The sequence below is a fragment of the Prionailurus bengalensis genome, chromosome D1, assembly GCF_016509475.1.
Source record: "Prionailurus bengalensis isolate Pbe53 chromosome D1, Fcat_Pben_1.1_paternal_pri, whole genome shotgun sequence".
In the NCBI taxonomy this organism is placed as follows: Eukaryota; Metazoa; Chordata; class Mammalia; order Carnivora; family Felidae; genus Prionailurus; species Prionailurus bengalensis.
In genome coordinates, this window is record NC_057346.1 from 42,958,439 (window position 1) to 42,982,733 (window position 24,295).

At 38.1% G+C, this 24,295-nt stretch overlaps 1 long non-coding RNA gene across 1 annotated transcript; it reads right to left on the reverse strand.

The window, feature by feature from the left end:
* Nucleotides 1-1,376: 1,376 nt before the first annotated feature.
* Nucleotides 1,377-23,010, reverse strand: LOC122483220. The gene is made up of 3 exons (XR_006297356.1): nucleotides 22,867-23,010; nucleotides 22,020-22,072; nucleotides 1,377-1,619 (listed from the first exon to the last, which is right to left on the reverse strand). It is a non-coding gene; the product is annotated as an uncharacterized LOC122483220 (long non-coding RNA).
* Nucleotides 23,011-24,295: the final 1,285 nt, after the last annotated feature.

The window sequence follows — 24,295 nt, forward strand, 5'->3', positions numbered from 1 at the left end:
AGTTGTCCAGGCACCCTACAAACATCATATTTAATCCTCCCAATGATAATATGGAACAGTTTATATTAACTGCATTTTCTTAGATAAGGTAATTGAGTCTCAAATGGATTAATTTTAAGTTCACACATCTAGAAAGAATGATGACTTTTTTATCTGTTCAACTGAAAAAAACCTATGCTTGACCACTATATTATGCTGCCAACTCTACCTGTGTGGGCAACATTAATATTTCTGTCCCTATTTTACACATGAGGACACTGATACCTTGCAAGATGAAACGCCCCACAGGTAGTAAGTAGAATCTTTGTTTTTCCTTCTAACTCCAACTTCAGTCTGGTGGGATTAAAGAGTCCACCAGTAAGTAGAAAAGACAAACACACAATTGCTTTCTACATTTTACCTTTCAGAGAACATAAAAAGTGAGAAAACAAGAAAACCGTCATTACTGATCATCACTTTTCTGAACACCTTTTTGGTACTACCCAAGATTTGCTTTGGAGCTGTCTGCAAGCAAGTGTCCTTAACAAAGAGTAGAGAGTAATTACATATAAAGTTAGTATAATGTTTGGAGAAATTTCAGTGGAATTATATATTGTACTCACATACATACTTTGTACTCAAAAAGTTAGTATAATGTTTGGAGAAATTTCAGTGGAATTATATATTGTACTCACATACATACTTTTTGAGTCTCCAAGGAGCTTCTTACAACTCTGCAAACCATTTGTTACCAATCACTTTTCTCCATCTGATGAGGGCCTTTCCAGAATCATGAGGTATGAGAAGACTTTGAAATCTAACTTGGCATTAGGGGCCACTTGGAAGCTACTACTAAAATGTTCCTGTTACCTCTGTGGTTCTATTTTTTTATTAATTACCACAAGTATTTGTAATATTTCAGATTATCAAAAACCAAAATAAATGCACACAAAAAAATTTTGTCTTTCTTATAACGTCTTTGGGAATAAAAAGTTTTGAGGGGCGCCTGGGTGGCTCAGTCGGTTAAGTGTCTGACGCCTGATTTCCACTCAGGTCATGATCTCACTGTTTGTGAGTTTGAGTCCCACATTGGGCTCTGAGCTGACTTTGGAGCCTGCTTGGGACTCTCCCTCTCCCTTGCTCTCTGCCCCTCCCCCACTCACACGTGCTCTCTCACTCTCTCAAAAATGAATAAACTTTTAAAAAAAAGGTTTGATAAATGCAATATTCTGCATATTTAAACTGCCTTGCCTCATTATATGTATCAATCAATCTGTCTCTCCCTCTCTCCCTTCCTCCTATTTCTGGTGTTAGCCACCACATAATTAAAATCCAAACTAATTATAGTATTTATACATTAAGGAGTATCATGGAGCTGCTTATGGCCCACAGATCTGGCCTGGCACAAGGAGAAAGGCAGTGGGCATGTTAGAAATCTAAGCAAGCCAAAATGATCATTAGCAAATCCCTAGTAGGAGTAATTCCCCTGAAGAAGTAACAGTTCCTGTTATAGAAGAAAACCTACCCCAGATGGAGGATGACCAGCCAGTCTTCCTTCTGCTTCAGAGATGCTCCTAAAATGGGTCCAGCTTTCAGAGATATTCAACGTAAGGCTTAGAAGAAATAGCCACAATCACCAGCTAGAGCAAAAGTGGAACACAGTAGTTGTTAAGAGACTCCCAACTCAAGCAACAAACAAACACGGGTTCTGGTTCCACCACTTAGTAGTTAGGGGGTCTGGGGAACATCCTTATTGTTTATGAGCCTCAGTTTCTTTATATGCAATGTAATATATATGCAGCAATAATTATTTTTGTATTTGTAAGGATTATTACAGTTAATTTGTAGGAATTAAAGACAATGTATTCTAAGTGCCTAGGACAATGTCTGGTACAAACTAGCCTCTCAAATTACATACTTTTTTAGAATTACAAGGTGTAATTCTACAAGTTCTTAAGGTGGCAGATGGAAGAATGTAAATCACAGTGATGAAGGCACACTAATGTTTAAATGTGAATGGGATTCGGTAATAACCCTTTATAACAGCTGAAAAATATAGACTGGCCCATGTTCTTCTGTCTACAGTGTACCCTTACAATCCTCTAAAGATAATTTACAAAAGCTTAGTGGAAAAAATAATAATGACTTGAAAGCAAGTAACATCTATAATTGAAAAAAATTAGATAAATTAGGCAATGAGTATGTAATGTATGTAGGGAATAAAGTCTGGAATTAGATCATACTTAACTTGGATAGAACAATAAATCAACTTGTTAATTTAGGGTCTAGGTTACTGAATATTCAGATATATGCTTTTAATATTCATTTTTCCAAATTTGTAAGTAATCTCTTTATAATAATTCTTTGATGTTCAACTCAGCTATATCTTTAATCCATAAGTGTTTTAAAGACCATTGAATATGCCCAACTTTGGGCCAAATGGTGAGAAAGGTAGCCAAGTTTCCTATTCACGTTAGGCCTAAATTCCAACCAATAACTTAAGATGGTTTTTCAGCTTATCTCATAAATATTTTCCTACCTTTTTAATTTTTCTTTCATCACAAAAAACATTGTATTACTATTACTTAAAATGTACAGTGGCCACAAACAACTCTCGTTTTTGCTCAGCAATTAGCTATAACCTATCAATACATAGTTGCATGTACCAAATATAGTTGACAGTATGGTTGGTTTTTAAAGGAGTTAGACAATATGATTGATCTTTAAAAGGGTCCGAAGTATTAGTACATGATAGCTGGAGAATTTTTAAGAACATCTCATTTTAATAGTCATAGAGGATTTTTTTAAGACAGATTTGTTGAAACCCTACGTTATCGGTGCATTCTGCAATGAAAATCTTTCATATAAACATGCACAATATATTACCAACTCATAATATGATTATTGCCTTGAATTGGTATTGGCATCCTCTAGAGCCATAAGGAAAATCACATAATATTCTGAATTATTTCTTTCTGAATTGGATATCTATTGAAATTCAGTGAAATAAGAATGGTTAGGTGTCTTGCTTTATGCATAATGAAAATTTTCACTCTTGAGTCTGTGATTTGATGGGCTGATGAAACACTTTGTGACAGCTTTGTTTCTTAACTTTGCCTCATAACTAAAGAAAAATGACCAGCCATCTGGTTCACTGACACAAGCAAAATTTCAACTCTTGTTATATCTAGCAATATATGTACATATTATATGTGATTCAGAATTAAGTATTCCCTGAGTTACTACATAGGTCAGAATATTTTACCTCTGTTTTAACAGTATTTTGATATTCTTTATTTTAATGTAAATTGATGTCATGATATGTAATTCCATACAGTTTTATTCAAATCAGTTCAAAGTAGGATCTTTAAGTTAAAAAAACTAAAATACATTCAAGCCAAATATAAAAAGTTTTGCAATCACAGACCTTACAAATGATATTCAAGGGCTTGAAGTTTATTATTAGCCAGGCAGATCAATACTTTAATATGTTCATTTTTATTTCAAATAAATGCAGCTAAAATATAGTTTTCATTTTTTAAAAAAAGTAAAAATTAACCAGAATTATAAAATGATCTCTCAATTATCAAACAGTGCCAAGTGGAATATAATTTTTAAAAAGTAAATTTTCATTTTGCTCTATGATTTTCCCTACAATCAAAATATGTGAAATGGAAGGGCATTCCAAAGGAATGTATAAATCGGAAGGGAGATATATTGATTTTCAACTAAAATATAAAAACTATTTTAAAAAGTGTTTTGTAGCTCATTATTTTCCTTTTTTCCTCATCTGTCTTTCTGTGCCACTCATCTAGCAGAAACCCAAATCTTAATGAATTCATCTGTTTTCTCGCTGAATGCATCTGCACAGCTAAATACTACTCAGCCAGGAAAAGTGTGACTACAAATTATTTAACCTGGGTCCTGGCAATCTTATTATAATTTTCAAATGAATTGACTTCCTTTCTTTGTAAAATGGGGCTATATCTGGAACCTACCAGTAATAAGTTGATGGTAGCACAAGATACACTCCCACCACCCACTATCTATAACACGTAAGTATTCAAGTCCAGTAGGCATGTCAGTAGTTTCAGAATTATTAACTTGTAACTCCATGGGAAAGAATCTTATTAACCAAAGGCATGGTGCTTATGTTCAGCTCTTTTTCCTGTAGTTTTATAGTCTCTACTCATTTCCAAAGCTACTCAGATCAGCACGTTTTGCCTCTACCTACTCAACGAGGTTATTTCATACATTTGTAATATAATTAGATTCCTTTGTTACAGCCTATGTGATAGTTATTTTTATGTGTCAACTTGTCTGGACCACAGAATGCCCAGACAGTTAGCCAGCTATTACTCTGAATGTGTCTGTGAAAATCTTTCTGTATGAGATTAACATTTGAATTGATCTACTGAGTAAAGCAGATTGCCCTTCCTAATGCGGGTGATCCTCATCCAATCAACTGAAGACATGAATAGAACAAAAAGACTAAAATATAATTCCTCCTGCCTCCATGCCTGAGCTGAAATATTGGTATTTTCCAGCCTTGTGGACTCAGACCAAAACATGGCTCTTCTTGGATTGCAAACCTACCAGAACTACAATTCAGCTCTCTTGGGTCACCAAGTCTCCAGCTTATGACCTGTGTATCTTGAAACTTCTCAGCCTCTATAATCACGTGAGCCAATCCCTTATAATAAGTCTCTTTATATTATATAGATATATCACTATATGATTATTTGCTTACATTAGGATTTACTCTTTGTTCTATAAAAGTCTATGGGCTTTGAGAAATGTGTAGTGTCATGTAAGTCATGTATTCACAATTATGGAATCATACAGGCTATTTAAAGAATTCTTTTAATAATGTTCCCTGTGCTTTACCTATTCAACCTTCTTTCCTCCCAAACTGCTGGCAACTACTGATCTGTATATCACCTCTATAGTTTTGCCACTTCCCAAATGGCATACCGGTATGTAACTTTTGTTGATTGACTTCTTTCACTTAGAAATATACCTTGAAGATTCATCCATGTTTTTGCACAGCTTGATAGCTAATTTCTTTACATTGCTGAATAGAACCACATTGTTTGGCTATATCACATTTATTTATCCACTCAGTTATTGAAGACTTCTTGGTTGCATTCATGTTTTGGTGATTATGAATATAGGTTTTATAAACCTTTTTGTGCAAGTTGTTTGTGTAGAAATAAGTTTTGAAATCAGTTGACTAAATAGATACCAGCATGACTATTGCATTGTATGGTAAGAGTATATTTAGCTTTTTAAGAAACTGTCAAACTGTTTTCCAGAGTAGCTGTACTGGTTTGTATTACCAACAGCACTGAATGAGAGTTTTCATTAAGTTTTGGGAAAAGAATATTCCTGTAGATTAAACCATTGAAATACTTTTCATAAGAAACAAAAATATAAATGTTATATCTCTACCTTAAAAACACAATAGTGCCCTCAGATTAAAAGTAGGATTTCATTGAAAGAAACATGTACAGTCAAATCAGCTTATTGAAATACATATATGCATTAGTAATGACTTTTTTCATGTTGGGTCATAGCAGAAGATAGAATTGGTTTGGAAAATAAAGTCTTCTAGAGTTAGGGTATAATTTTACCTTTGTATAAATTCATTTTCTTTTAAACATCCAAATTTACCTCTGTTTAGTTGTTACCTCATTTGAGATACTGAATCTTGTTCCCTCTTTTAATGGGCTTACATTTCTGGTGCTGTAGTATGTCCTTTTTATAACAGATCAAAGAGGAAGAAATGCTCAGCCTGCAATACATTTTCAAATCAGTTTTCTATTTCTGGACAAGATAAAATAGTCACTGTTTAATTTGGGTATCATTATCTTTTTTTTTAATTTTTTTAAATCTTTATTTTGAGAGAGAGACACAGTGTGAGGAGAGGAGGAGCGGAGGGGAGGAAGACACAGAATCAGAAGCAGGCTCTAGGCCCTGAGCTGTCAGCACAGAGCCCGATGCAGGGCTCAAACCCATGAACTGTGAGATCATGACCTGAGCTGAAGTCAGATACTTAACAACTGAACCACCCAGGTGCCCCTGGGTATCATTATCTTAATTCTTTACTGTCAAGATTTAAACGTGATCCATTATTAATATTAACGTGACAGAAATTACTAAAATTAATTCAATATATTTTTAATATTTAGCATAGTATTGACATACCGATTTATAGAAATCTGTATATGTGCTGATAATAACCAGAATATATAGCCAATACACCATCCATATTTCTCCCATGTAAAAACTGGACATTTTCATGATTTTACATAATGTTTATGATTGCAACCCTAGTTTGAACTCCTGAATGTAGGTCATCTAACTGAATTATTCCTCATTAATATAGGTATTTATTTGTTTGTTTGTTTGTTTATAGTGTTGAAGTTTGAATCTAAGTAATGCTAACTGGAGATAATGTGAAGGAACCATAGTATATAATTTTCTAAGAAAAAAATAGCAAAAGAATTTGTTTCAAATGTACCGATTTATTATTCTGCTTCCATTAAAGTATGATTAAAAGTATAGATCTTGGGGCACCCGGTGGCTCAGTGGGTTAAGCGTTCAACTCTTGATCTCAGCTCAGGTCATGATCTCACGGTTCATGAGTTTGAGCCCCACATTGGGCTCTATGCTGATGATTTGGAGCCTGCTTGGGATTCTGTCTCTCCCTCTATCTCTGTCCCTCCCTAGATCATTCTCTCTCTCTCTCTCTCTCTCTCTCTCTCTCTCTCTCTCTCTCCTTTCCTCTCTCTCTCTCTCTCTCTTAAATAAATTTTAAAAAGTATAAATCTTCCTCAACTTATGATGGACCTACACTCCAATAAACCCATCACCTGTTGAAAATATTGTAGGTGCAAAATGCATTTAAGACACCTAACCTATTGAACATTGTAGCTTAGCCTAACCTATCTTAAATGTGTTCAAAACTTTTACATTAGCCTACAGTTGGGCACAACCATCAAAGCCTATTTTACAATGAAGCATTGAATTTCTCATGTAATTTATTGAATACTTACGGAAAGTGAAGAACAAAATGGTTTTAACTATACAGATTGTTTACCTTCATGATGGCCTGACTGGCTGGGGGCTGTAGCTCACTGCCACTGCCCACCATCAGGAAAGAGTATTGGACCATATATCGCTAGTTCAGGAAAATATCAAAATTCAATGTACAATTTCTACCCAATGTGTATCACTTTCACACCATGGAAAGTCAAAAAAAGTGTAAATTGAACCATCATAAGTCAGAGACTATCTGTAACTCATTCTACTCTTCTGACTTGTTTGATGAATAAATACTGGAAAGCATCCAAAACATTGGGTGCTGCAGAAAAAGTATGATATAAGATATAGAAAAAAAATTTGCTCATTTTGTTTAATGGTACTCAAATGGATATGAACTATTACTACAATAAAAAATTAGGGAAGAGGAAATGAGGTATAAGTTTAATTATACATGATTATACATGAAATATAAATCATTACTGTATATATTTTAACATATATTAAAAACTTATAATGTCCCGTACATTATTATAGATACTATTGTATATAGTACCTGGAACATACATTATTATTACATATAATTGCATTTTCTCTTCATAGCATTCTGTGCAATGGATGCCATGGTGCATTGCCTGGATCTCTTGATATATAGTATGGAAAGTTTGCTTCATTGAGTCTGTATTTTTTTAATGTTTGTTTATTATTTTGAGAGAGAGAGAGAGACTGAGTGTGAGTGGGGGCAGAGGCAGAGAGAGAGGGAGACACAGAATCTGAAGCAGGCTCCAGGCTCTGAGCTGTCAGTATAGAGCCCAACAAGGTGCTTGAACCCACAGACCACAAGATCATGACCTGAGCCAAAGTTGGCTACTTAACCAACTGAGCCACCCAGGTGCCCCCTTGAGTCTGTCTTTATATGAGAAATCAGAAATGGTAATGAAAATATGCTTTCTAAAGGTTAGAAAATTTTTTCAGGTTTGAGACATGATGTTATTCATTTGTATGACGAGTATTTATTGAGTACCTACTATGTACTGGCCCTCTTTTATGGACCAACACGTAAAAATCTGCATTCAAGCAGCTTTACATTCTAGTTATGTAGTGGGTTTGGTGTTTAAGGGCTTTGGGAAGTAAAAAAGTAACAAATGTCAGGTTCCTTTATTATTAATACACAAATATTTCTTCTTCCTTTTGTCAAAAGGAAGTGGATACTATCTTCCCTCAAGCTTAGAACATGTAAGCTTTTAAAAATGGGTGTGTATTTAGCTTAACTCACAAGAAAAAAGAGCAAATTGCTTGTAAAATTTTAAGTTATTACCAATTAATAAAGCTAGAATAGTCTGGAAATTTCCCAAGGAAGAAATTATGAAATTAAGAGCTAATACTTCATTTGAAAGTAAGTTTATTTCAAAGAGGACAAGATTAAGAAAACATGCCTTTTCAAATTGGTAAGCTTTCACCCATTGATATAAAAGTATTCAAGTTGTACAGTAAAGACCATCAAACCCTAACATATATTTTATTGTTAAACAGAGAAATATCAATTAACAATTTGACTACCTGAACCAATTGGGCAAAGTACCAATAGTATATAAAATGTTTTTGTATGAATTAGGAAAAGTTGCCATCTCGGGGTAGATAAATTACCAAAGAGCATCCCTTTCTCATATTGATGCAATATCAAGTCAGGATTCATGGAGAGAATCCAACCCCCATGTGCTCCTGCTTCAGGGACCTTTGTTCAAGGAACCACCTGACAAAAACCTGTGCCACAGCCCTGATTACTGTCACTGCCAGAGAAGAAAACAAAGAGTTCAATAGAGCATCATCTGAAACATACAAATTAAAGTTATCCATTGTGAAAAAGACATGTAGTTGTAAAAATCCAATCATTCTACAAAGATGAAATAATTTCATAATTTTTTAGATAAAGAATGTGGTGGCAGGGTGCTTCTGGATGAATAAATACAAGAGGTCCACTATGCTTACAGCCCAAATGTTCTTGCATAGAATAAGTGACAGATGTCAGAATCCTTTATGATTAACACATATATGCCCTTTTGGTCCCCACCAAAAGCCTCTAGATGTTTAGTTTTTCTTTGGCACCTTGACCACAGAGAGCACCTTGTATTAGCATATCTTTTTTCCTTAACATTATAAAGAAAATATATTCAGATGATAATGTGATATACACGCAGGTAAGTCTAAGAAAAAATGTTGAAAGAAAGTAGGATGCACTCAGTATTCTAGAAATTGTTTAGGATTCATGTTTTTCTCACGGGTTAGTATTGATACATCATGCATGCTGCATCTCATAAATAATGATGCCCAGAAGCTAGGGATGGTCATGAATACTTAGCTTGTAATAGAAAGTCTGTTGGTTTGCCTATCGTCTGCCTGTCTGTCTGTCTGTGTATGTGTTTGAGAGTGAATTGTTTCTAAAATTAACAGCAAAATGAAATGATGGCCAGGAGAAAGATTGAGAGACATACTTACTTTTATTTTTTCTTTTCTTTTTTTTTTTTAATTCTAAACTATACCTGCCTTGATTTTCCCTTTGAAATGAGAATAGAAATCACCGTATTCTGCAATCCCTCCCTGTTGCACTTTGGCTTCCCTTCAAGCAGATGCCGAAGTGGAGTTTGAAGCCATCTTTGTCCGCTCTAGCAAAGATTCCATATGTGGCACAGCCACTGAAATATGTGGCTATTACTTAGTTGAGTTTGTGGTAGTCTACACTTACTTTCCAGGGTCTATTCTGTTTCTGAAGGGGACATTCTGGTGAATTAAACATGGATATGATGGGGACAATCATCATTAAATTCTTTAGCTCCTCAAGAAGTAGCCCCCCCGCCAGGGGCTAATCCCACCTACTACTCCCACTCCCTATACTTCCCACCCCTGGGTGCAGTATTATTTTTTATTTGTTATCTGTGTTTGTGTGATTTTTGGAGGCTTCCACTTAGGCTCCCTCATTATAATAATTATTACCTTAGAGGCTTAGGAACCAATAGAGGGGGTGTGCTATCTACTGCAAAGTATGTATCCTAATTGTGCATTTGAGGACAGAGGGGATGACAATTAGATAGGAGATTATACACTTGGAGACTGAAGAGGTTATAACCTGGTGTGTGAATAGACCTATTGGATCCACTGTAAGCCAGAACTTTCTAAAGTTCATTCATCACCTGCACCTTATATGCCCTCACTCTAACAGGAATGTCATGATGTTGCTTCAGCTCTCCAAATATCAAATATTAAGGCAGACTCTATTTACTACAATCCTTAAAATGTTTAGCTATTCTCTTTCCCCCATAGAACTATTAGCTGATAAAATGCCATAGGTTCCTTTGAGGAACACTGGGAAAGACATCACTATGTATGGTTGCCATGGCATTGCAGAGTCCTTTCCCCCAGGGACAGGACATCTTTGTCAATGAGAGCTAACCCAGGGTTGGATACTGGCCTAGGGAGTTTGATCTTCTATTTGGGAGACAATCCTCAACCTCCCAGCAATCTATCCTGGATTTCTTCTGCTAATACAAGCTAAGTAAGACCCTTACAGCTGCCCATCTAGTCTGTTCTAGGGAAGTTACATTCTGTTAACCATTTTCAGAACTTTTTGAATATCAGCCCCTCAGCTGCCACTTTACCCCCAATGCTCATTACAATTCCTATGGACCCCTGGCTTTTGGCAATTAAGTCCCAATTCTTGTTTTCCACTGTTACAGAGGCCTGTCCTTTCCATTCTCTCAGTGATCCAAGTTCGGGTCAGAGCCTGTCCTGCCACCAGCCCACATCTAAAGAAGAGAGCCACTACTGCCCAAGTGTAGTGAGGCTTGTGTCTGTTGAATAAGCAAATTCTTTTACACAGTCTTGGTAAATTCTGTGTCCTCTTTGTCTTCTCATGAAATATAATAATCTGGAAGTTCTTATGGCCACACACAGTGTGTCTCTCCCAACACATTCACTTCCCCAAGGCCTTTAATTCCTACCTCTACTTTCCTCCATGCCAATCCCTTTCTCTACTTTCCTCCATGACATTGCAACTTTCCAAGTGTTGACATTTGCTTATTGCATGCTCTAGCCACTGTGCTAGTAGCAATGTACATGATCTTGGGTTCTTGCCAGAGTGTTACATTATGTATGTCAGGAGAATGCTTTCAAGGCAATAAACTATTTTCTATCCAAATTTATCTTTCAACCACTTTGATCTAGCAACTTCAAATCCAGCCCCACATGTATTCTTCCAGCTCCTGCTGGTACCTGCTGGCTATTTCTCACAGATACTCTGGTATGTACAATCCCTCTGCCCCCTCATCAGGATCATCACCTCCCCAGCTGGGTGATGCTGCAACTTAACCCCAGCTGTAGCACATAGTCAGGAGGGGAGGTGGGGTGTATCTTGAAGACAGCATATATTGCCTTGGGAGGGAAGGAAGCATTGTCTTCCTAAAGGGAGGGTAGAGGAAGTTATGTGATCAGTTGTTGAGGTATTCAATTAGGACAATTATCCAAACTGAAAATGTCAATCAAACCATTATTCATTTACCACAACAGTGCAAACAGGAGGCAAAAAGGAGTGCCAGCTCTCCGGTGTTCTCTTTTCCCCCTATAAATCAGTACTAGATGAAGTCAGATAGATACAAGCAGCCTGGGGTAATCATCTTACTGCCAAGGAGTCCTGAATGAAAGGTTCCAGTCTTTTTATGGACCGATAGACTGGCTGGAAAGGGAAAGTTACTCATCAAAGTGAGAAAAGTACTTCAGCCAAGACCCCCAATAAAGAAGTCTCAGTAGGGGCACCTCTACTAGGAATACAGATATGCATATGAACGTGGCTACCCCCAGAAGTGCATGAATTCTCAGCTGCAGCTCCCTCCAGAAAATTGCAATGTGCTAGTTGTGCACCAGATCTGATGTGGGGAGAGCAGCTTCTCCCCACGAGACCTGCCAAGAAAAGCCTTATAATTGCCTGGGGTTAGGCCTAAAAAATCTTACCTAGAATTTTGGCCTTGAGATGAACTCCTCAACTTTATCTCTTGATCCTTTATGCTACTTGAGAGAGTAGCATAGGCTACCCTGACAAGGACTCAAATGATTTGAACACCGAGGGGCTGTGACCGTAACAGGTTAATCTGTCCGGGGCAACAGCAGACCAGAGCCACAGTCAAAATCACCCCAAGCAGGATGATCGAGCCTACCAGGAGTAATGAACACAGTCATGGGCCTCAACCATTTCCAAACCAGAAAAAGATGCCTCATAGCCCATTAGGGTCTACTCTAGAGATCCAGGAAGCCTCCCACTAAGCCTCATAATGTACTGTTCTACTTTGTCAGTTTCCTTGATTCAGGTGCAGCACAAGACTTTGGCAGTGGCACACTCCTTCCTTGCTGGCCAACAAGAGGTAGAGGCTTGTGTGATTGTCCAGCACTACCAAGGCCAACGCACATAGGCTCCTCCAAAGCTGAGGTGGTATCACTAATGACCTCAGCCACGGTCATGGACAGGCTTCACATAACTTTTCTAATTGGATGACCTAGACAACGAAAGAATAACTACATCTATGCATAGCAGGAGCACCATTGTAAACAAAATGGCCCCAATAATGGATCCCATGCCCCCTCCTCCAGATGTTTCATTTGCCACAATCTTTGACAGGAGTGAGTTGACAGAAGTGGCAAGCATTTTGTTCTGCAGTATCAGAGTTCAAATGCAGCAATACATCAAATCCAGATAATAAGGTTGCTGTACCCAGGGTACCAGAAAGGTACATGATTAAAGAAATGTCCATTTGTGATATTCAGGAGTACAGCAATCAGATGTTTTTATCTGTAGGATTAGGCAGGGGGTGACATGTCTGATAGCTCATCAAATCCATGGTGCTGGCAGCTACCTATATGTATACACCAATGAATTCGGTGATGCAGGAGCCAACACAAGCTACTCTGTGGAACAAAAAGAGTGGAAGTTAAATACCTAATTCTCCTTTCCCCATATCTGAGCTCCTAGATTGAAGATGTTCATATGCCATCAATTGGGAGAATTGTTCCCCATCAACAGCAACTTGGGCAGTTTTTTCCTATTGTGGGCAAGGAAACCTTCCAGTAAACCTTCTGGCTTAGATCCTTTTGTGGTTTAGTATAATTTTTATTTTATATACAGTAAAACCATGTTCCAGAAACATGCTTGTAATCCAAAGCACTTATATATCAAAGTGAATTTCCCCATAAGAAATAATGGAAATTCAGATGATTCATTCCACAACCCAAAAATATTCATAAAAGTGATTATAATACTGTAATATAATACAAAATAATACAATACAAAATATAAAGAAAAATAAACAAATTAACCTGCACTTACCTTTGAAAACCTTCATGGCTGGTGTGAGGGAGACAAGAGAGAGGAGGGTTATTGTGTAGGACAACTTTCACTATCACTAATGGAATCACTTCAATCTATTGGCTCAATTGAATCTATTTCTGCATTGGGGCTGTTGTATACGCTCACGTGGGTGTTGACTATAGTACAGTATTAATGAACTCTTGTCATGTACTGTATTTAATGTAACTGGCAATAAGGCAGCAGAGGCAAGAGGCTATATCTGCAGGCAGCCTGACCTAGAATGAAGCAAAGCATTCCTAAGCTTACTCTTATATGAAAAATCAAAGGACTATCCATAGGTGCTTTGAAGTGACCAAAAATACACTAGTTCCAGTTGTGGGCACCTTCCAACATTCTGAAAAATCATGATTTCTGCCAAACACCATGGTCTAAGACCAAGCGTCTGAGCATAGGAGATGATCATCCACAGTCCTGTAGTGAGAGAGAGAGAGAAGAACCATTGGCTCAGTTGTAATCATGTGACATTTGGCATCACATACTACTCATATTGTAAGACATCACTTTTTTATCAGGTTAAAATTTATTAGGAATGTTTGCTCGTCTTGCAGAACACTCGGAGAACAAATTACTTGTCATCCAAGGTTTTACTGTACTTATATCCATTCTGCAGGGCTACTCAGGGCCAAGTGGCAAGGTCATCTTAAGGAAAATATTGAACTAGAGAATTTAAATTAATGGTCAATATCTTCATGATCCTTATAGGCAAAAACCCATGCTCTGTCTCCAGGGGGTAAATAGAGAAAGAGATAACTGTCTCCCACCCCTTGCTGTTTAATTGCCATCCTAATCTTCCACCAATTTGGGTCTTCAGTAAAGGGTCAGTGGCATGGAAGTCCCCCATGGAGTCCAAGGTATCTATAATCCCGAAGGAAGAGTATACAATTGAAGGAATAGCTGTGCAGCTTGGTCAAAGAAGGATACGAAAAGTACCCTTTTGAGGAATTGTTGCATTGAGAGTCCAGACTACTCACCTGAAATACGTAGTCTATGCTGGGCTTACCCCATCCTCTCCTATGTACCTCTTAAGTGTGTCCTTTAATTGTCCATTTAAATGCTAAGCAACCCCTGGATCCTGGACGTTTTATGGATCAGGGAGAGTTCATCATTACGCTCCATAATTGGGCCCATTGTTTGCACCTTGAGCTAGAAATCCATTATCATCATTAGGTCCATTATCAGAGGCAATGTGCCCAGGGAAACCAAGAAAAAAAAATGGTTTTCTAGGGCCTAGATAATGGGCCTGAGTCAGAAGAATACAGAGATGGTGAAGCCAAACCCGGAGAAAAAGTAAACAAAATTAAGATTCAGTAGAACCTTCTGCATGGGATGAGAGGCCCACAGTGATCTATCTATAAAGAAGACCCTGGGGGCGCCTGGGTGGCGCAGTCGGTTGAGCGTCCGACTTCAGCCAGGTCACGATCTCGCGGTCCGTGAGTTCGAGCCCCGCGTCGGGCTCTGGGCTGATGGCTCAGAGCCTGGAGCCTGTTTCCGATTCTGTGTCTCCCTCTCTCTCGGCCCCTCCCCCGTTCATGCTCTGTCTCTCTCTGTCCCAAAAATAAATAAACGTTGAAAAAAAAAAATTTAAAGAAGACCCTGGCCTGTTGGTTCAAGAGAACGGTCCTTGGGCAGTATTTTTAGCCTTACTTAGGATATAGCTGGCAGGCCAGCTTTTCCACACTATTTCAGTATCTTCTGATTAATAGTGGTAGTTCGTATCCACCTAGGTCCTATCTAGGATGATGACTGAATTTCCATTTTCCATTTCTCATGGACTCGGGAAGCAACTGCTTGCACATCTGCTGGCTCTGGGGCAGAAAACAATTCATTCTTCATATTTAGTTCACAAAAGGGGTCTGCTCATTGATTATGTTTCCCTTTATCAATACAGTGGTCTTTTTAGTGACATGAATAACAAAAAAGCTTATTCGGAACAAAACACATTTTGATCCAAATGTCTTATCCCCCAAAAGAAGCTTATTTTATATGCCAGTCCAGGACTTTCCAGCGGCCTAAACCAACAGCCAGGACATTAATCACAGCCTATGAGTCAATGAAAATATAGCACGGCTCATTTGCTGAGGTGGTCTGGATAGCCATCCATACTGCATGAAGCTCTGCCAATTATCCTTTTTTTAAAAAAATGTATATTTATTTTTGAGAGAGAGAGAGAGCACAAGCTGGGGAGGGGTAAAGAGAAAGGGAGACCCAGAATCTGAAGCAGGTTCTAGCTCTGAGCTATCAGCATAGAGCCTTATGCAGGGCTCAAATCCATGAACCATAAGATAATGACCTGACCTAAAGTCGGACACTTAACCAACTGAGCCACCCATGTGTCCTAACTCTGCCAATTATCCTAAGCATCATTCACCATGCTCCATAAGAGACAGGTCTCTGTCAAGTTGGATGGCAGCTGCATATCATTCAACCCTAGTAAAAGTTAATCAGGAGGAGCAATCAGTGAACCAAGCCCATGTATGGTCCTGAAAGTCTCTATATTTGGGTCTGTACTGAGCCGCTAGACACAGAGCTCCTTGAACTATATTCCTATGGGGTGGAGGAGCATTCCTGAGGCCTTTCCATGGTGTCTGAGGTCTTTCATCGTTGCAAGAGCCCAGGTGGGTCAGGCTTTTCCCCCTCCTGTGTGTACCATTTTCTGAGAATCCCAAAGCCACCATTTCATAATTTGAGGCCCCTGCTCATACCCATGGAATGACTGGGATTTCTGATTGTGAGTCTACTTCATGGCCATGGGTCATGTGTTCAGTACCCACCAAGGTGTAATAAGAAGCCAATGATTGCTTCTCAAAAGGGGTGTATAGCTTTTAGCTTATTTTAAGAGCTTAAGGGTCCAAAATCCCAATAGCATTGCTGGTCCATAGTGATATCCCTCTGCTATAACTCCAATTGGTGAACTGAGAGGTTGCTAAGACCATTAACTCAAATGGTAAATGTGGATCAATGAGAATAAAAGAAAGGGCAGCCTAGGTAGCCCATTGGAGGGCCTCCAGAGCATACTGTTGGTCAGGTGTCCACACAAAGTTAGCAGCCTTTCTGCTAATCTGGTAGATAGATGTCATTAAGTTCTACATGCAGGGTTTATGAGAGTGCCAATAGCTAAATAGACATACTAACTGCTGGGCCTCTTTTTTATCTGTCAGTGCAAAGATAACTAATGCTCTAGCAGTCATCTCCTCTGGAATGGAAAGCATGCCCCTAATATCCAGGAACTTGACTTGGGTACTAGGACCTTGTATCTCATCTGTGTTAATGCCCCAGCTGTGTGGCTGCATTTGGATCAATAGGGCTTCCAGTCCTTATTGGGCAGTGCTTTTGTCTGAGCCCACCAGGAGGATGTCATCAATAAGTCTAGTACTCCCTCTGGAAAAGGAACATTTTTCTAGATCACAGTCTACCCAGTGATGGCAGGTAGCCAAAAAAGTTATGTAGACTTGTGAAAGGACATTAAAGTTGTATTGCAACTAATTTCCCATAAGGTTAAATTGACCAAGGTTGTGATAGAGGGATATGTTGGGGGAAAAAAAGCATTTATGGTTATCAGTTGCCATACATCAAATTCCCTTGGCTGGGGCAATAGTCACATTGGTACTGCATGTGCCAAAGGTGTGGCACTATGGCACTAGTTACCAATATTCAAAGATGAGTTTCAGGTACTAGAGGTCATATGTACAGGATAGATGGAACTCTCAAATGCAGACATAGTCTTACAGAGGATTTTGATTTCCTTAAACTCAGCAATGAGGACAGTTTTTTGTTTTTGTCCCATAAGCAACGGATAATTGTTTTTGAGAAAGACTAACACTAGGGACAGTAGTCAGGCAGGGTCACAGTCTTCCACACACCCAACTAAAATGATCCAAATCATTCTATTAGGATTATTAGCAGCTAATTCCATCAAGGTATGGGAGCTGAGATGAGCAATAATGCACATAGACAATACAACTATACCATTCAGTAGTGGGATACATAACAATGGAGGTTTGTAGGGACCCAAATGGACTTATCCCTAGCCAGGCTTAGGCAAGGGTTCCAGTGATGGTGGTCTCAGGCCTAAAACCAGAATTCATTACATGTTCTTTCCTTATCCTGGTGTCAAGGATTGCAGAGACCATAGCCACCTATGCACTGTATCCAAAGGCTCAAGAAGTACAATTCTCCCCCACCTTCTCATAGAACCCTAATTTTTACATAGGACCCCTAATCATCCCATGAGGCAGAACACCTTAACCTAACCCTTTGTCTTATTTTTAAAAGCTGAGAAGTTCAGGTAAATCTTGATGGGGCTCTCCAATTCATCTCTAGATTCACCAGAAGAGGTATCATTAGAAGATAGCATCTGCATCAGTCACATGGTCATTACCATGTAGAACTGAGCAAGGCACCTGTTAGTCACCTCTGTGGCTGGGTACCCAGCTGCAAATTTGTTTACAGGGAGCCCATCAATCTCCTTCTTTAAGACCCCTTTCTCAAGAAACCGAATGCAAATATATTTTTGGGAAAACCCCGGCCTGCATCATCTAGTAAACCATGTCTGCGTATTACTCTTATGCTACTCTTTCTGGTGGCCAAGATTTTCTATTTTGGCATTACCACTTTTTCCATGCTGGGGAATTTGCCAGTCAAGACTCATATTGTGTCATGGACTGATTGGCTTGACCTCATGAGGATGTTTAACTAGGCTGGCTAACTAGCAGGAGCAGCATGGACAAACCTAGCAATCTGAGTCTGGTGAATGGTCTCATCAGAGACCAGAGTTGTTTTCAATAACTAACTGTAGACCCAAGAAACCATCAACCATAATAGCCTCTGTGAGGATAATCCAAACATGTTTTTCAGTGGCAGGGAACTTGTCACAGTGAACCAAACTTTTTGATCTCAAAATAATACCATCTGAGGAAAGAGGATCTTGGGTATTTCACTCTTCCTTTCTCCCTGCTCTCTCTTCCCCCTTAGGCAATGTGGCCTCTGATGGGACACTCTGAAGGGGAGACTATAGTAACACACCCTAGAAGGTGCCCTATCCTTCACTGAGTTTAACAAATGACCCCTTCATTGTAGAGACAATGAAGAGACAAACTAATCACATCTCTAAGGTTTCTTTGGGCTGCTAGGCAAAGTAATTCCAAAGGGCTTTACATGAGTTTTCACAGGACACACAATTATCAGTAACCTGCTGTGTCACAGGACATCCATTAACACCAGGGATCTGCGCAAAGATAGCAATAGTCATTAGATATAACTCAGCAAGAGAGTTATCTGACACTTTTTGGTCCCATTGTAGGAAGACCATAAGCAATGGCTAGGGAAATGCTTCCATAATTTTCTTTGAGACCCTTGGTTGGGTTTCTAGTTTGAGCCACTGGGCAAGTTCAGCTAGGGAGTGAGGGGCTAAAGAGAAAGATGAGTGATCTTCCTTAGAAGTGAAAAATTTCTGTAAACAATCTTCTAGCACTCCTCAAGAAAGGTACATTAGCATGGCCAATGGTGCCCAGTGAACCCTCAGGCTTTTTACTCTTGCTATTCCAGAATGACATTTCGTGCAATTGACATTTCTGCTGTCTGTGCCAATTTTGTCATGCAATCAGGTTTAGTGGTGGTCAGTTAGGACACTGAGAGAAACTGAAAGTAAAAATTAAGACCTTATTTACTTACTGCAACAGTAAACACAAGAGGCAAAAAAGAGGTGTTAGCTCCCCAGTGATGAATTTTTTCCCCACAAAATGGCATCGGGATGGTGTTAGGTGAATGCAGTGCAGACAGGGGGAATTGTCTTACTGTCCAGGGACTACTAACAGAAGACTACTACCTCTTTATGGATCTATAGACAAGGGGTAGGCAGAGGAGGAAGGATTAGCAGTAAAGAGGTACTCAGTCAAAGTGGAAAAAAGTACCTCAGCCAAAGCCCCCTAATAAGTAGGTCTTGGTGGAGGCTCTTTGGCTCAAATATAGATATACATATGAACATGGCTGGACCAGAGTGCTTGAGTCCTTGACTACAATGACTTCCAGAAAACTGCAATGTACTGGCTGTGTACCAAGTCTGAAATGGGGTGGGCAGCTTTCCCCCATAAGCCCTGCCAGGCAAGCTTAAAGCTTTATAATTGCCTTGAATCAGGCCTAAGAAAAATCACATATAGGATTTTCTCATCTACAAAATGCATATTTAATATCTACTATATGGGGTAGTAATGATGTAATAAAAGTTAAAGGTAAAGCAAGATGTCTATTCTCTTTCTAGGTGCTAGAACTGGACTCCTCAGGGTCTGTTGGCTCTTAATCAGGAAGGTAGACTTTGTCTACAGGTTCAGAGGATTCAGAATATAAAAACATTTGAAAGCATCCTCATAAAAATTCCATACCATGTATCAGGGTCCTGGATTTTCCGAACCATGTCCCTCATCTCAGTGTAAGAAACCTGCCTTTGTTAGACAGTTAACTGACTTTTAGTTCCATCCTTTTTTTTTTTTAAGTCCTAGGCTTGATTCTTGGCTTTCTCCACTCCATTGCTAAAGAATATGAAAACTTCACTGTATATAACCAAAGGGACCTTTTGGTTGTCAATAGCTGTAGTAAGCTTGGCTTTTATTCTCGTTTTGTATCACAACAACACAATAGCCATCAATACCATTATCCTTATAGCTATGATTTCCTCTACCTTAGGAATCAGACAAATCTGGGTTTATATCTTTGAAGTGACTTTTGAAAAGCTATGTGACTTTGAGCAAGTCATTCAGCATCCTTATGATTCCATTTCCTCATCTGCAAAATACAGATTTACTAGCCACCATAAAAAAAGTAATGGTGTAATAAAAGTTCATGCAGCACAATGTTTGTTTTCCTACTTTCCTTCATTTATTCACTTTTCTCAAGCATTCTTTTTTCTATTATTTCTTCAGATGAGTTTTCTGCTTCTCTCTCTCTCCTCTCCTCTCCTCTCCTCTCCTCCTGGGATCCGTATAATGTGGACTTTTTTTCCTGGTGTTATCCAAGAGGTCCTTTGAACTAGCCTAATTTTTTTTTAATTATATTTTCTTTTTTCTTTTCACAGTTCGGCTTGGGTGCTTTCCACTAACTTGTCTTCCAGGCCACTGATCCATTCTTCTACATCCACAAATGTACTATTGATTCCCTCTGGTGTATTTTGCATTTCTGTTATTGTTTTCTTCAACCCTGGTTGGTTCATTTTTACATTTTCTATCTATTTATTGAAATACTCACTGAGTTCATCTATTCTCTCCAGCCCAGTGAGGATCTTTATGATCATTGCTTTAAACTCATTATCAGGCATCTTGTCAAGCATCCTTTTTGTTCGTGTGCTTGTTTGGGGTATGGATTGTTTGTTTTCAGTTATATTAATGCCACTTCATTAAGATTATTCCATGAAAACACTTTATAAACTCTAAGCTTTATAAAAATACAGGGTTATTTTTGTTTAGTTTTGTCCAGAAGATACATGACAAAATAGAGCACAAAATTTCTGGCTTTACACCCCAGTTGTCAAACATACTAACTCAGAGGTCAAGGCATGTTGTCTAATTTACTTAGAACAATTGTCCATATTTCCAAATGTAAGGTAAAACTCTCTAATCTGCCTCACTTACAGTGAAGTTTGAGAAATAAGTAAGTTAATATAAATTATAGTGCTCAATAAATTCTAAAGCAGTGTAAAAATAGAAAACATCATTGTTAACATAATTTGGATAGCCCCCTAAATGAGTTCCTCAATATCCTAGCCTGTTCAACACATAGGAGCTAAATAAGTTTTCTAAAAGCAGAACTCAAATTATATCATTTCTCTGCTCAAAATTCATCAGGAGCACCCCTTTGCCTCTCAAATAAAGGTCATACTTCATATCTGGCATTTAGAACCCTCCTCTTTATAAAGGTTTATCATCATTATTCATGAATACAAATGGTAAATGCTTCTGGCAAAGTGCACAACTTTTTAAAAATAATAATCTAAAGAAGGGATATATGCTTTTTGTAATAAGAAAACTAACAAACACAATATGAAAATGTCTCAACCACATGCAATGACCAGCATTAATGACTTTGTGGGCATTCTATCACACTGATCTTCCTCAGAGAAAGATGTATAAGCACATATACAAACACAGAGAGGTTTTGTTTCTCTGAAATGGTTGCCCTTTTTATTCTAAGATAAATGTTTTATATAAATTAACTGGAACTTGCATTTTTTACTTTCTGAAATATCCGTGAAAGTTTTGATATACAAAGAGCCAGGAAGTCAAGAATTCAGTATTTACAATTGCAGCAAAATGTATAGTTAATGGTTGTTCTTGAGCTCATCAGAGAACTGAGGTTTTAGGGCAAATTGCCATTCCAGAATCTGAAGAGACAGGCACGTCTGCAGAGATACAACAACCATGACCTGCTTTATCTGGAACAAAAGTTGCTGGAGCCATTAAAGGATAAAGTTTTTAAATGGTAGTTTTGATTAAATGCCAGAGGCTGAGTGGACTAGCTTGAGAGCGAGAAGCTAACTTCTGGGGCCGCAGTCTTAAAGGTGCTCATAACAGTTGCATAGGCCTTCTCTTAGGAAACTTACCAGGTTCTCAGGGTGAGGTCTGAGGAAAATCCTCTCAGAAGCTTGCATTTACACTGAAAAGAGAGGAACATCAGAGAAAGAATAAATTAAGATAAAATAAATGTGTTATTTTTCCTATTTGTAAGTGATCTAAAAGATAACTATTTAAAGCAACAGATGTTAAACTATATTGAGTGATTATAGCAGATGGGTAAGTGAAATGAATGACAACAATATCACAAACATGGGAGGGAGGAATTTGGAATACTTTAAGTTACCTGCAATTCAGAAAAGCCAAATAGTGTTATTTAAAGAGGGATTAGGTGAGTTTAAAATGTATACGGTAAACTTTGAGATGACCACTAAATTTTTTTAAAAGGATAAATGATATGCTACGGAAGGAGGTAAAAAATGTAATTATATAAAATGTTCAATTAAAAACAGAGAGAACCAGACCAAGACTCCTTGATGAACATGGATGTAAAAATTCTCAACAACATACTAGCAAATCAAATCCAACAGTACATTAAAAGAATCATTCACCATGATCAAGTGGGATTTATTCTTGGGTTGCAAGGGTGATTCAACACAGTAAAACCTTGGTCCATGAGCATAATTTGTTCCAGAAACATGCTTGCAATCCAAAGCACTTGTATATCAAAGTGAATTTCCCCGTAAGAACTAATGAAAACTCAGATGATTCATTCTACAACCCAAAAATATTCATATAAAATGATTACAATACTGTAATATAATATAAAATGATAAAGAAAATACAAAATATAAAGAAAAATTATTAAAATACTGTGATATAATACAAAATAATAAAATACAGAATATAAAGAAAAATAAATTAACTTGCATTTACCTTTGAACACCTTCGTGGCTGGTGTGAGGGAGACAACAGAGAAGAGGGTTATTGCACAGGATAACTTTCACTATCACTAACAGAATCACTGCTATATACTGGCTCAATAGAATCTTTTCCTTTTCATGCAACTTTAACAAGGAACCTATCCAATGACACTTACTTTTGCCTCCTTTTGAAGATTTCACAGAAATGTGATACTGCATTGTCGTTAAACAGATTCATCACTCGCACTGCTACAGCCTTATTCAGGTGGTGTTTTTCTACAAAATTTTACACTGTTTCCCACATTTTACACATATTCCTAATTTTACTTGAAGTGGAGGATTTCTCTGCCTTTTTCTCCCCCTCCTCTGCAAACAAGATGCAAATGTAGACTTCTCGTAAAATCTTGGACTTTTGGCCACTCTCATACCTCATTAATACTTCTCGATGATTTCCTTCTTAATTTCTACCACAATAATCTTCTTCTTCTTACTACCCTTCTTTTCAATGTTTTTCTGCATAGGGGCCATTGTATACACTCACACAGATGTTGACTACAGCACAGTATTAATACACTCTTGTCATATACTGTATTTAATGTAACTGGCAATAAGGCAGCAGAGGGTGGTGTCTATATCTGCAGACAATCTGACTTGGAATAAAGAAAAGCATTCCTAAGCTTTGGAAAAGCAAAGGACTGTCCACAGGTGCTTTGAAGTGACTAAAAATACACTGCCAGTTGCAGGCACCTTCCAATGTTCTGAAAAATCACTGATTTCTTCCAAACACCATGGTCTGAGACCGAGCATCTCAGTATGGGAGATGATCACCCACAATCCCACAGTGAGAGAGAAAGAAAGAAAGAGAGAAGAACCATTGGCTCAGTTGTGATCATGTAACGTTTGGCATCACATACTACTCATATTGCAAGACATTCGTTTATCAAGTTAAAATTTATTAGAAATGTTTGCTCATCTTGAAGAACACTCGCAGAACAAGTTACTCACAATCCAAGGTTTTACCATACTCACCAATGTGATACACCATATTAATAAAAGAAAAGATAGCGGCGCCTGGGTGGCTCAGTCGGTTGAGTGTCCAACTTCGGCTCAGGTCATGACCTCGCGGTTCGTGAGTTTGAGCCCCGTGTTGGACTCTGCTGACAGCTCAGAGTCTGGAACCTGCTTCCGATTCTGTGTCTCCCTTCTCTCACTGCCCCTCCTCCACTCTCTCTTTCTCTTTCAAAAATAAACATTAAAATTTTTTTTTAAATTTTTTAAAAATTAAAAAAAAGAAAAGAACCATATGATCTCATATGCATCTCAATAGATGCAGAAAAGCATTTGACAAAGTACAGCATCCATTCTTGATAAAAACCATCAGCAAAGTAGGGGCAAAGGAAACATACCTCAGCATCATAAAGGCCATATATGAAAAACCTACA